The sequence below is a fragment of the Nyctereutes procyonoides genome, unplaced genomic scaffold (assembly GCF_905146905.1).
Source record: "Nyctereutes procyonoides isolate TBG_1078 unplaced genomic scaffold, NYPRO_anot_genome, whole genome shotgun sequence".
NCBI lineage: Eukaryota > Metazoa > Chordata > Mammalia > Carnivora > Canidae > Nyctereutes > Nyctereutes procyonoides.
This window is the reverse complement of record NW_026575160.1, coordinates 15,745,762-15,759,072: the sequence shown is the minus strand read 5'-3', so window position 1 is coordinate 15,759,072 and position 13,311 is coordinate 15,745,762. Positions and strand designations below refer to the sequence as shown.

At 44.2% G+C, this 13,311-nt stretch overlaps 1 pseudogene; it reads left to right on the top strand.

Annotated features, from left to right (window-relative positions):
• Positions 1 to 982: 982 nt before the first annotated feature.
• On the top strand, positions 983 to 1,616 carry LOC129502747 (60S ribosomal protein L9-like; annotated as a pseudogene).
• Positions 1,617 to 13,311: the final 11,695 nt, after the last annotated feature.

The following is a 13,311-nucleotide window of genomic DNA, read 5'->3' as shown; positions in this document are numbered from 1 at the left end:
CTGGGTGTAACTAGTTCAAGAACTATGGTCACAGGGTACTAACCTCTTCTGTTCTCCTCTGGAGAAAAAAAAAAATCAGAATATAAGGTGTTTGGGTCAACTATAACATAAACCTAGGCAAGCCAAGCTCTGTGCAGGGTTTTTTACAGGGACCTCATTTAAATGTCACAGTGGTTCTATAGTATGACTCTGTCACTATGAATTTTCTAAGCAGTTAAGTGAGTACCTCAAAGGCCACACAACTGGCAAGTAGGATTCCAATCTGGTGTTAAGTGAAAAATGCGGTACAAAAAAATAAATTAAATAAAATAAAGATAAAAGGTCACATAGTTGGAATATGGCCTTGAATTTACCTTATTCTTAAAGCTATCCTAATTCCATTGCACTCCAATGCAATATTTCCCAAACTTGTCTGATAAGACTCCTCAGGGTGAGTGCTTATTATGAAAACTCTAGGCCTGGGTCTGATCCTGCTACAGACCTAATAAACCAGAATCTTTTACACAAGGGTACGGGAATTCACCCTAGGTGAATCTGACCTGGCAAGTTTTATAAATACTGCTGGTATGCCTTAATTTCTTCTTAACTTGGTAATTCTTGGCAAGATGCATGCAAAAAAAAAAAAAAAAAAGTTTTTCTCTTTTTAATAAACTTTTTATTTGGGGATAATTTTAGATACTCATCTAAGTTGCAAAGAAATGCAGAAAGAGCCCATCTACCCTCTCCCATCCATTTCCACTTCACATGTAGATCTTACAAAACCGTGGTCCTTTTGTCAAAATGAAGAAATGAACACTGACAAGTTGCTATTAACTGTGTTAGAAATCACTTGTCCTGGACATGATGAGAAGGAAAAGGAAGGATAGGCCAGCCCATAGTTTCTTTTTCTCTTCTTATTCCTCAGTAAGGCAGATGGTGTTGGTAGAAGGTGCGTGATCACGAAGCAAGTGGAGTTTAGCTCTTTGCGGCATCTATCACAAGAATGAAGACCATTCTCAGCAGTCAGACTGCCAACATTCCAGAAAATGTCATCACTCCGAAGGGACCCACTGTTATTTGAAGAGCCCCAGAGGGACTTCAATCGCATCGATGTAGAATTCAGTCTCCTTGGAAAGAAAAAGAAGAGGCTACTAGCTGACACATGGTGGGAACTAGAAAAGAACTGGCTCTTGTCCACACTATCTGTAGTCATGTGGGGAACATGATCAAGGCTGTTACCCTGGGCTTCTGTTACAAGATGAGGTTGGTATGTGCTCACTTCCCCATCAACATTGTTCTTCAGGAGAACGGTTGTCTTGTTGAAATCCAAAATTTCTTGGGTGAAAAATACATCCTCAGTGTTCGGGTGAGAGCAGGTATTACTTGTTCGGTATCTCAAGCCCAGAAAGAGGAGTTAGTTCTTGAAGGAAATGACATTGAACTTGTATCCCAACTCAGTTGCTTTGATTCAGAAAGCCAGAACAGTTAAAAACAAGTATATCAGAAAATTTTGGGGTGGTATCTATGTTTCTGAAAAAGGAATAGTTCAGCAGGCTAATGAAGAAGATGTAATCTGTCCAGCTACAGAAAAAAACAAGATGCTAGATGACTTTTCAGACTTATTTGTGATATTTTAAAGATGCAATAAAAGCTGTATTGATTTGGGGCTTTTTCTTAAACCAATAATAATTAAAAAAAAAAAAAAGAAGCAGCAGCAAGTTGAGTTTATTTCCCGCAGGATTTAGACCGTTCTGGTAAGAACAAAATACATATGCATGTATGAGCTATGAAATGCAAATTGTATAATTTTGGTGATTTCATGGATGAGTTAAATACACTTCTATTTGCCTTTAAAATTGGCATTGCAAAATTCTTACTAACAGTTTATTTTTTTTACACTTTCAGATTCAGATTTTATTTATTTTTTATTTTTTTAATAATAAATTTATTTTTTATTGGTGTTCAATTTGCCAACATACAGAATAACACCCAATGCTCATCCCGTCAAGTGCTCCCCTCAGTGCCTGTCACCCATTCACCCCCACCCCCCACCCTCCTCCCCTTCCACCACCCCTAGTTCGTTTCCCAGAGCTAGGAGTCTTTATGTTCTGTCTCCCTTTCTGATATTTCCCACACATTTCTTCTCCCTTCCCTTATATTCCCTTTCACTATTATTTATATTCCCCAAATGAATGAGAACATATAATGTTTGTCCTTCTCCGATTGACTTATTCACTCAGCCTACTAACAGTTTAAAATTTTGTTTTCTTTACTTGGCATGGCATTAAATAGCAAATAAAAAATATCATAACTAGTTCAGGTAGAGACTGGAGCAGAAGGAAAAAACTCTATTTTAGTTTCACATTACACTTTTCCCCTATTTTTTGAACCAGGGGCTCCACATTTTCCTTTTGCACTAGGTCCCACAAATTATGTAGTCAGTCCAGCTGATCCCTAGTCTAGAGCAATTGTCTTGACTTAATGAAGCCTCTGATGGGGGTGATCGTGGCACACAGACAGATAAGTGGAAGGATGTGTCAGAGGAAGGGGACTTTCTACCTTCCTAGGCAATTACAGCAATGGAGGGGACTTGTTCTCTTGCATTAACCAACCCAGATGGCTATAGGCACCTCAGGATGATTCCTGATATTTTTGCACTGCGAGATATGGCCTGGGGCAGTGGAATTCCTGTTGGACATTCCCAGTGGCCATGTGTTTTTTGATGCAGAAACTGTAATGGCAAATGCCACACCAAGACACTTGACCTGCCCCAGGCATGTGGCTTTTGCATATACCACTCTATATTGTACTGCTTAATTATTTCTGTGCTCCAGTGGGCAGTTTTCCTTTTTTAGTTTGAGTATTAAATCAAAGAGGTATCCCTCTGCATCTCCAAAACCTGCTAACTCATTAAACACAGAATGGGGTATTTCTGTGAAAAGACAGCACAGTGGGTTTGGGAAGGCAACTTTAATTTATATCTGAAAACAAATTAACCTAATGGAGCAGAACAAATACAAACGGCTGTACAACCAACCTGCACCAGGAAACAAAACATGGCTCTTCGGCTAATTATAGGACACAATGGCACTCTCTTCCATTCTAAAGTTTTTTGTTTTTTTTTTTATAAATTAATTTTTATTGGTGTTCAATTTACCAACATACAGAATAACACCCAGTGCTCATCCCCATTCTAAAGTTTTTAATGCAAGATGCCTTTTAGGACAATGTGTCTCTTTTGAAATAAGAAAGATTTCCAGCTGGTGGTGTGAGGCCTGTCTTTCTCCGTGGAGCCATTGCTGCTGGGACACATGGACAGAGATGCCAGCCACAAGAATGAGGAGCAACCCTTCATGTGCCAAGGTGGCAACTACTGGCAGCCCTGGGCGTGGGCTTGTCCTTCTTGTTCTGGTCACACCTGAGTCACCCAGTGATAAGACAAGTGATCAAACATCGAGCTTACTTAGTAGGTGGTCAACTCAAACATCTGCCTAGAACCCTTCTATCTGTAGAAATCGGGGGGGGGGTGCGATGGGTGGTGGGTCCTCTCCCACCTCCTCCCCAGCCAGCCTCCCTAGGCAATGTCTCACAATCTCCAACCTCCAGTTCTTCTCTATACCTCTTGTTCTCATACTCCATCTTCATTTGTCTTCTTCACTGTCTTCTCCTTCCTCTGTACCAGTGCGATTTCTGCCAAGGTGAGGACTTTCTCTGTCTTGGTCATTGCCATTTCCTGGTCCCTTACACGTTGCCCAGTACACACTGGGTGCTGGGTAATTATTTGTTGAATGAATTGTCAAGCAGAACTGTCAATCCTACTTCTCCATGCCACATCCCCAACACCCTGTACCCCCACCCTATGCTCCAGCCGCCTAAAGATCTGTGGAGATCTGCAGCACACATCCACAAATTATCATGTGCGATTCCTCCCTCTTGCAATAGCATCTCCCCCTTTTACCTGTACTCAGCTCTTCTTTTTCCTTCTGCCTCCCACTGGGGCCTCAACAACTCCATAATGCCTTCCCATGGTGCACACTTATTGCTGAACCATGCTGAATGAATGGAGCTTTCTTAGTTCGCATCCTCCCCGAGAAACACTAAGCAACTCCAGGACAGGAAGGTGCCATCTGTGTCTTTTTTTTTTTCCCTTGCACTGGTGCTTTAGATGTTCGACATGAATACACAAACGACATGTCCATAGACACGTGGCAAGGATCAGGCTAGTGGCCAGATATCCTGGTCTTCCATCCGTGGTACTTCATTTGTCATTCCCATCAGAGAATGCCTTTGAGAAGACATTCTCCAAAACTTCCCCCAAACCCAGTGTGGTTTCTGCACTTCCACACACTTCAGCTTACTGATGCCCTTTCTTTCTTCCCCAAATTCTTTCCTTAATTTATCATTGTCCTAATTTCGTATATTAATTGCAATGTCATCTGCTTGATTAATTCTCACAAAGTGTTAGAGCACAGAGAGATTTGGGGCATGAAGATTTTGTTGGAATTTATAGATGTTTGGAAGTTACTTAAACCAAAGGAATACATCCTGGGCACATTTGGAAGTCTTTTGGTGTCTGTTCCATGAATACATTTTCCTTTTCATGAAAAATTTCAAACACACATAAAAATAGACAGACCAGTACAATAGTAGGAATAATACAAGCCTCATAGATTCATCACTCAGATTAACAATTATCAATGATTCGCAACATTTCCTTTTCCCTTTTTATTCTTTGTTGAATTATTTGAAAGCATATTACAGACAGCATATCATTTTATCCTGCTTCAAAATGCCTCCTTTTTTTTTTTTAACATAACCACCCCTAACAAATTAACAATAATTCCTTAGAAATGTAATAAAATGTTCACGGAGGTATTTGGAGGGAGAGGGTCTAGCTTCTCCATACTCTCTAACTATAACAGAACAGAAGTCATCCCTACTAGAGAAGGGTATGTGCATCCATTTTACCTTCTTACAAATTTTAGATGGAAGTGTGAAATGTCTCATACTTTTTGTCCTGGATGAGTGCGGCTACATTAGAACTATCCTAATCGTCTAGAATTTTCTCCTCTAAGGGTCTCAATAGATGCTGGCTTTGGAGAGCTGCGTCCTCTCTGTGGCCCATCCGCAGGCCATGCTTACACCGTCCAGGCCCTCTGAGGGCTGGCACTTGTGCTCACCACCTGTGGGAAGTTTCTATACCATGGCTAAGGTCACCCTTAGATGATCAGGTGGTTCCATTTTCTGCCTTCCTGGTTGGACCTGACGTTTCATAAGCATAGTGATGAGGTAACAATAAGGAGAAAGTATTCAGATTCGTTAAGTGAATTTTACTCCAGTTTAAACTTTCAGAATCCCCTTGTCCCCTACAGCATCCACAGGCCCGAGGAGAGGGAACTAAAGAGACCTCAGGACATGAACCACCTGGTGGAGCCTTTCTCGCCTCACAAGGAAGCACTTGGCTGAGGGCATGGACCCCCCCAGATGATCCTCTTGCTGCTCCCAAGCGCCAGCACTCCTGGTGCCCATCGCTGCTCACACACTCCCGGATTTGGCAGGACCCAGTTCCTCCTCCTCCCACCCGCCTTCCTCCCACCCACCCCTCAAGCTCATTTCCCTTCCTTCTAGAGCACAGCTTGTTTTCTCTCGTTGCTAAGCAGCCTGGGGCACCCTGGCAGTGCTGGCTGCTGCCTGTCCACTCCCGCCCTCTTCTGATTATTCAGATTAACCCCATGTGGCTGGCCCTAGATGAAAAGCCTGGGGCGGTGTGACAGTCCCAAGAATCACATCAGGGAGTCGGTAACAATCTACACTTTGCATTTCCTATTCTGGGGGCAAGGAAGTGTCATGGCCCAGGGCTCTGGACCACACATCCCCAACTTTGTTTTTGTTTTGTTTTGTTTTGTTTTTAAGATTTTATCTATTTATTCATGAGACACAGAGAGAGAGGCAGAGACACAGGCAGAGGGAGAAGCAGGCTCCATGCAGGGAGCTCGACGACGTGGGACTCGATCCCGGGTCTCCAGGATCAGGACCTGGGCTGAAGGCAGCGCTAAACCGCTGAGCCCCCAGGCTGCCCACACCCCCGACTTTGAGTTCTCGCTCCACCACTTAGTAATGGAGTGACTTCATAGGCAAGCTAGGTGCTCTTTCCAGCTAAATCTTGGTTTTCCCACCTGTGAAAGGGAATGATACCATAACGGTTTCTGCATTCGCTGGCTCTGAAGTTTGAATTCCTCAGTGTGTCGAGTGCTCGGTATAGGGCCTACTATGCAGTGAGAGCTCAGCCGATACTGGTGCTATTTCCACAGCAGTGCCGTGTCCATCATCTGCTTTCACCACAGTATTAGTTACCTAGTAGAGGTAACCATTAATACTTCTTTTTTGGGTGTGGAAAACACAGGCCCAGAGAGGTAAAGCAACTTGCTCAAAGGCAAACAGCAAAACCAGCGTTGGAGTTAGATTTGTTGTGAGTTTTCCCTCCTTTGTCACTGGGCCCCACACGTATTTAAGTCTTTTTTTTTTTCTTCTAAAGATTTCATTTATTTATTTGAGAGGAGAGAGAGCATGAGTGGGATGGGAAGGGGCGGAGGGAGGAACAGGCTCCCCGCTGAGCAGGGAGCCCAATGCAGGGCTGGATCCCAGAACCCTGACATCATGACCTGGGCCGAAGGCAGATGCTTAACAGACTGATCCACCCAGGTGCCCCCAGACACGTCTAAGTCTTAAGATTGGTCCCACCCAGATCTTTCTTCGGGAAAAGGAATTTACTTGGAAGCAATCAACCCCATGCGTTTTGTTTCCCACTTTGAAACAGTATATTTGATCAATACATTAAATCATCCCCAAGATGAAAATATGCGTGCACCCCTTTCCATGTCTGGTATAATGAGAATGAATGAATAATTTGGACTTTAGGCCAAATCAGAGCATGAGGACTGGAAAGGAAAACTTAGCCTTGAAGTACATGGTGTTGAATCCACCTGCCATCCATGGAAGCACCAGGGCTTCGGGAAGCCAGGCTTCATAAAAGAAAAGGAAGGAAGAGTACATCACCCTTGTGTTGTCAGACTAATGTTAAGTCTTTTCTCTCAGCCCCTGATGATCCTAATTAGGCTACCTCCACTTGTTAGAATGAGCTAATCCATGGAGGTTCCAAGCGGACAGAGGCTCAGATTTGATGCCTGAAACTCCTACTTCCTCTAGCTGTGTTTTGTAGCCCTAGGCTGCACTTGACCCCGGCCTGGTCCTGGTCTCTCAGGGGACCTAGTGAGGGCAGCCACGCCATGCCTTTCAACTCTTTTGGAGGATCACTTTCAACTCTTTTGGAGGATCAGCTTCAAGACTCTGCAACACTAAGTGGCATTTGAGTACCACCTTCACAATTTCTATTATATCCTGGACCATCATGTCAATATTTTCTTTAAATGTACTCCTTTTATAATTAAAAACAATTTTAAATCCTTGTATTAGTCAGGATAGGATGCGCTTTGTTGCATTAATAAACCCTAATGTCTTAATGGCTTAACACAGCAAAGGTTTACTTTTTATTTATGTGAAATCCAATGTGAGTCCGATGACTTTCCAGGGCAGCTTTTCTTGGAGATGATTCTTAGATGATGGCCCTTACGTCCAGGGTCCCTCTGTTTTATTATTATTTTTTTATTTATTTATTTTTTTTATTTATGATAGTCACACACACAAAGAGAGAGAGAGAGGCAAAGACATAGGCAGAGGGAGAAGCAGGCTTCATGCACCGGGAGCCCGACGTGGGATTCGATCCCGGGTCTCCAGGATCGCGCCCTGGGCCAAGGGCAGGCGCCAAACCACTGCGCCACCCAGGGATCCCCAGTCCCTCTGTTTTATAATGCCACCACCTCCAGGTGTGGTGGGAAAATTCGGGACATGTTACCCTATGATTAGCTGCTTTGGCATGTTGATTATTTTGAGTTGAAGGCACTTGATAAACAGCCAATGCAGAGAGGAGAGAGGCTTATTCTGAATTCTCCTTATTTGCCTATATACAGAGGTCCCAAAAGGACCCAACTGTCCTAACCATCCTTCCTGAGAGTTCCATCAACCAGGGAGGATTGAGCCTAATCACAGAGGAGGAACCTGGGTGCCAACACCACACCCAGACAAACTGGGTCATGAACGATCACACCTCCCATCTGTTCTTCTAAGGGTCCATTCATCTTTCCTAAGAATCATTTACTCTCTCCTGAGTTGCCCTTTACCCACTTCCCCTGTGTAGATGGCATATAAGTTCTCAAATCCCACTGGATTTGGGGGTATTTGTGCTTTTTCTTGCGATGCTGCAAGCACATAATATTTAAAATCAATATATGTGCATAGGTTTTCTTCTGTTAATCTGCTTGTTGTCAGCTTATTTCAGAGACGCAGCTATTGAAGGCTCTCCTCCCCTGCTGTGGCATCCGGGGCCACTGAGGCAGGAGAGAGAGGCAGGCGAGAGGGGCTGCACACAAGCTCGAGAATGTTTCAGCCCAGAAAGTGCCATAGGTTCTTTCCACTCACATTTTGCTGGAGAAGAGCAAGGGGCACGGCCATCGAGCGAGCATGTGAGGTATTCACTGAGCCCGAGGTCCCCATCCTGAGGACACGAGGACGAGAATGGAAAGCTGCTGTTATCGCTTGCTGGGAATAAGATAGGGTCATAAATAGATGTAATGAGAACAATGTGTTAAATTCTAGGTAGATATTTTTGTCTGCTAAACATTCTGATTCTTAGATTTAGTTTCTTGTCCAAGAGATGTTGGGGCAAGGGGGGCGCAGGAGAGAGAGAGAGAGAGAGAGAGAGAGAGAGAGAGAGAGAGAGAGAGATAGAGGAGTTGAAGATCTATTAGCACCACATGGAGACCCCTCTCTCTAAAGGAATTGGAAAGATGGGAGGCTCATTGAAGCAGGAATAACTTTCTCATTATTTGAGTCAGTGTTTTGTTTAATACCTTGCCCACACCCTATCTAAAATCATCTCTCCACCTAAAACCTTGTGAGGGCCAGCAGGCATCCGTCCACGCTGCCCTCATGGGCCTGAGTCAACACCACTCTCCAAGGCAGCAACAAATATTTATGAGATTTGCGGTGTGCCTGGTGCCGAGCTCCTGCCCAGACCACAGAGATGATGATGACTGCCCCTACCCGTAAGATTTCAGAGAATGGAGATACAGAGAAATAAACCAACAGTCATAATACCATGTGCAAAATGCATCTGGGAACGGTGAGGTGTTATCGGAGTGACCCTTGAAGGACAGCTGAGTTTTCAAGAAAAATTCTCTAACATCTTGGTTGTTTTTGTGTTCACTGCTTGATTTTGCTTCCTTTTAATTTTTCTTTCGGTAATATTAATGGTATTCTATTTAAGATAAAAACCCACTGGTAAAAGGAAAAAAAACCCAGCTAATGTTTTTTAAGTACTTTGAATTTAGTGCCTCTTGAGACATGAAACATTCTCAAGGGGCTATATGATAAGAAATATAATGCCGGTTCAGGATGTGGAGAAGCCGGATTGCAAGTTGTGGAGAAGGTCAGAAACGATGTCAGATCAATACAGCAGTTACTGATTGAACTCACTAAATGGAGGGGAAAGGCAGCAAGCTGCGTGTGTAGCCCAGCTTCTGTACCGTGCAGCACTGACAGCCTTGGTGTGCAAGGCTCGTAAAATCAGAGTCTGACCACATATGCATTTCTGCTCTCTGAATGTTCCTAGATGCAAAGGAAGCTCTCCCGTCAAGCTTACCCCCAGAGAACAGATGACCTTGGAGTGCTTGGGCTCTATGTTTAGCCTCAGCCATTCCTTCATTTATTATTCTAGTGCATTTGGGTTCGTTTTTAGGTGTTGGGGAAATAGTATTAAGCTTATCACTGCTGTTTCCATTTATTTGTATCTCCTGGAGTGTTTACTATGTGCCAGGCACCGCTCCAGCTGCTTTCGTAATAGTGATTAACTTAATCCTGATGAAATGAGTACTGTTATCATGCCCATTTTAGAGATGGGAAGACTGAGGACAGGGAGGTTGAATGACTTCTTCAGTGTTAGCTATCTAGAAAGGGACAGACAGAGGTTCAGTATCAGGCAGTCTGGGTCAAGATTTTGCAATCACTCCCTTGCACTGTCTCTAGGCAAAGTAGTTGAAAGTGTCGTAAGAAGACAAGGAATGGAATAATGACTCCCGCAAAACAAGTGTTTTTTAAAAAATTAAAAAGCATGAGAGAATGACAGATGTTGTACATGCCCTTGAGTGAAGCCTTCTCAGAGAAGAAACAGTGTGTGTGAGAGAGAAGGGAAAATGTCTCATACCATTACGGACCTATCAGGCTTTAAGTGCATTAGCTCATTTGCAGGACCCAGCACCCTGAGGAGGTAGGGCATTATCATCCCCAAGCTAAGTAACATGTTCAGGGTCACCCAGCTGGTAAGTGGTAGAAATAAGACCCCAGTCCCAGGTGCCTAGAGGCAGAGCTGATGCTCCAGACCACTGCCTGGCACCCTGCAAGGGCAGGGCTAGGATCCACACCTCTCTGTTAGGAGAGGACCCAGGGGTCTGGTGAGGGGGCAGCCGGTGACTCCTTTGCCAGGGACAAAGAGGGTGTTCTAAGTTGAGGTGTCCTGGGGCCACTGCCTTGCAGAAAATGGGTCTCCCAGGACTAGCAGGCGTCTGAAAGAGGGATGTAACTGCCTTAGCCTAGTTCAATCAGACTGACAGATCTACTTAGGGCAAAAACACCTGGTACATAAGGGGTGCAGATCAACAAGAACAGTGTCTGCTTTTTTTTAAAGATTTTATTCATTTATTCATGAGAGACAGAGAGAGACAGAGACAGAGAGACAGAGAGAGAGAGGCAGGGACACAGGCAGAGGGAGGAGCAGGCTGCCTGCAAGGAGCCTGATGTGGGACTTGATACCAGGACTCCAGGATCACGCCCCGGCCTTAGGCAGGCACCAAACCGCTGAGCCACCCAGGGATCCTCGAACAGTGTCTAGTTTTAAGTGCTGCAGGACTAGATGACACCCTTGTTTGGTGGAAGTCATCTGCAACCTGCAGTCACTCTGGACCAGCGTCCCTCACCCTGAATTTTTCTTCCAATTTGCCTAAAAAAAAAGAAGAAAAAAAAAGGTGGATTCACATGCACAGTATTTTGTCATAGTAATTTGTCAATATTTTGGGGAGCGTATGGCCACGGTGAAGAGGGTGTGGAAAGCATACTCCGCACACTTCCTTACAATACCTTGATTTTCCCTGGTCCCTAACCGAAGGGTGAGCAAGTTCTTGTCTTGCACCATAGTGCCCCCGAGCGGTCTCCTGGTTTTGCAGCGGCAGAAAGGCGCTAATCAAACCGCTTTCTCAGACTGGAAACCCAGCAGGGGACTCCACCAGGAGCTGGGCGGTCCGCAGAACGACTGTGGCTTCTGGCTTAGCGGAATCCTGAGCCTGGGGCGTCCCCCCCCCCCTGCCCCCAGCCGCACCCCTCTCCTCCCCGAGCCCCACCCGTCTTCCTGCAGCCCTATTCCTGCACATCCTAGCACCAGCACCCAGTGACCCCTTGCTCCTTCCTGCCAGCAGACTGGGCCTCTTCTTTGCAGGAAAGAATTCAAAGCTGTTTTCATTTTAAATAGAAGGAGCATCCTGTCCCTAGAAACAGCCGACAAGAAGCGTTTTATGAATGCCCAGAAGAGAGCTGCCACACGAAAAATAGAAACGATTCAGCTGAAAAAAAAATGTGGATGATTTGTTGTTGCTGTTTCTGAGCTGGACCTCAAAAACTTCCCCCTGGAATGTCCTTCCTCCCAAGTGGACAGTGCTACTGTGCAAGAGCCTGTCTGTTCTCCTTACCCAGCTCCAGACCACTTAGTTAACCTGACGCGACAGGCGTAGCCCTGCAAATGCACAGATTTGTCATCTTAAGAGCTTTGGTAAGCCCAGGGAAGTCTCAGAGAACTAGAGACCACTCTAATGGCCTTCTTCTGTCAATAGGTGACATTGTGCCATTAGTAATCCTATAAAGCTTTTCTTTTTCTTTTTTTAAGATTTTATTTATTCATGAGACACACACAGAGAGGCAGAGACACAGGCAGAGGGAGATGCAGGCTCCATGCAGGGAGCCGGATGTGGGACTCCATCCTGGGACCCAGAGATCACTCCCTGAGCCCAAGGCAGATGCTCAGCCACTCAGCCACCCAGGCATCACCCTATGAAGCTTTTTAAAAAGGCGGAAACCCAGGAGAATGGAGACCAAGGAAGCTACTCTACAGATTTTGAAACCTGGTTCTTCAAGAAGGACATTTTTAAAAAGTAACTGTACATGTGGGCTTCAATGATATGTTTAACTATCTCAGAATATAGCACTCAAAACATCACCTCATCCAAATCTGGATGGTGAATTCATGATTGGTATTTACTTTTTTTTTTTTTTTTGCAAAGGGCGTTTTCTATTTTCAGAAAGTAAAATTTTATTGAAGGCCTCGGGAGCTAGATTTTTTTTTTTTTGGCAGCTAAATCAAACAAATACCAAAAAGTTTCATACTAAACTAGAGTTATTGAGGTATTTCTGATTTTAGACCTAAAGCACACAAATAGCAAAGAGCCTGGAAGGTCAGATACTGTGAACTGGACACTTGCAGAAGCCTTTGCGATGGGCAGCAGATGGGTTTCCTTAAGATTTATAAGCTTAATGGAATAAAGATGCCCTTGTTTCTTTCTGCTTCATATGAGCATGCACCAGAGAAAGAAACCCCACTACTCCCTTTACTCTGCCCCACATTTTAAAAAATTTCTCCTTCTCTATTCTTGCCTCACAGTGTGAATGGCTTAATCAACAGCTTGTGCTTTAAAACAATAAAATGTGCATAGATGTTTTATAAAAAAGGAATGGACATGATAGAAACCTCCCATGTATTTGTTTATGCTTCTGAAGCTTATTTAACCTTCTTCTTGTCACTTTATTTGGTTTGACTCTGAGACCCCAAGTTAACAGGAGTCTGAGCCCCAACACTCTGGTGATAGATACTACCTAAAAGATGATATCTATGGAGGTAGACATAAACTTGTCCGTATGATCAAGATGGGAATTTGTGGAGGTGATCAAGACAGATGGTGAAGTCAGGGAGTCTGGCTGTCAAATTACTCATCTTCAGATCCAAGGATCTCTACTGCTCTTACAGCTCCATCAACATGGTCCTCAAGATAAGTGGAGAGAGCTACTGTGTGCTCACAGTAGGTGAGGTGCCAGGTGGCTGCTACAAACTTCCATAACAAGCAGTTGAATTGTTAAGGAGTTTTAAACCCTCCGACTGGAGGATTGGGATGAGGCAAA